The sequence below is a fragment of the Mastomys coucha genome, chromosome X (assembly GCF_008632895.1).
Source record: "Mastomys coucha isolate ucsf_1 chromosome X, UCSF_Mcou_1, whole genome shotgun sequence".
In the NCBI taxonomy this organism is placed as follows: Eukaryota; Metazoa; Chordata; class Mammalia; order Rodentia; family Muridae; genus Mastomys; species Mastomys coucha.
The window spans coordinates 13383826-13385133 of NC_045030.1; the positions used below are offsets into that span (position 1 = coordinate 13383826).

The 1308-nt window shown below is 47.1% G+C and overlaps 1 pseudogene; it reads right to left on the reverse strand.

Moving 5' to 3' along the window:
• Nucleotides 1-260: 260 nt before the first annotated feature.
• LOC116091127 overlaps nt 261-1308 on the reverse strand; it is a 4668-nt pseudogene continuing 3620 nt past the window's right edge.

The following is a 1308-nucleotide window of genomic DNA, read 5'->3' on the forward strand; positions in this document are numbered from 1 at the left end:
CTACACAATAAAATTGTTTACATCTTCCTTCCATTCTAGTAAAACAGATTACTATCCCCTCTTTAAAACAAAACAAAACAAAACTTTACAGTTTTAAACCTGATCATCCCATTTCATAATTGCCAGGACTTTGTTTCTAGTGGGCTTCTGAAAACGCACCTTGACACCTGGCCTGAAGGAGGAGTAAAGGCACAGGTGGAGATTACGGTGAGAACTGGCAGGTAGCCCCAGATGCCTGGTCTGGTGTCCTACATAGCCCTGGTACAATAGCTAGCACTCTGAAGCACATTTCCAGTCTGGTGGCTCCATCTCTGAGTTCAATACTGAAAGCATATTAAAGGGAGATTCACTTTTAAAAAGATGAGCTTTTCAAAATACTCCATCATGAGCCTGGGCTGGTCAAAGCTGCCAGCCTCCATGGGTATGCTGAACAGCTTTTCCAAGGGGACTGTACTTGGGGGACAGCCTAGAAATAGGACTGCTAAGGTAGACAACCCAGGCCATGATGACCACTTCAGGTTCCAGTAGGTAAGTGGGTCACAGCTGTGTTCCAGCACCTCTTCCTCCAAATACGCAAGCACCATGTCTTCAAGTAACTTCTCTCTCTGATTTCTCTTTATTGGTGGGAGTGACCACAGGCTCTCCTCTGTGCCAGTGTCTTTAAGTGGGGACCCTGAGTCACAGCCATTGGAGGCGGCCATGTCCTCTGAGGTAGAATTCAGTATTTCTAGCTCCCTGATTAAGTCTTGCCTGTACTGTTCTGCCTCTTCCTCTGTAAACAGGGAAGCTTTTGTCCAGCAGTGTGGCAAAGATGTACCTGGGGTCATGGAGGGTGGCAGACAGGTAGCTCGCCATGGCTTCCTTCAGGGACTCAAGCATGGTGTCAATGCCCATGGTATCCCCAAATAGCATCTCAACTTTTCTGCTGAGGATGTGGATCATGAGGTTGACCTGGCTCAGCGTAGACATGTGGGCACTCATCTCTCGGCTTGCAGCATCAAATGGTCTCAGTACATTGCACACAGACTGCATGACCTCCCACTGATCACCGATGATCAATTCTCTGAAGTTACACTGAATGGATACCTCGTTAACTGCCCTTTTCTGCTCAATCAGACGTTCAAGCATATGGAATGATGTGCTCCACTTGGATGGTACATCCTGGATCAGCTGGTGCTATGGTAGCTCATACTCTTTCTGCAGTTGTGCTAACTTCTTTCTTGCTCTGGGTGACCAATGGACCTGCTCACACAGCTTCTGGGCAATACTCAGTAAGTTCTGCACCATCCTCTGGCTCTTTTTTTTTTT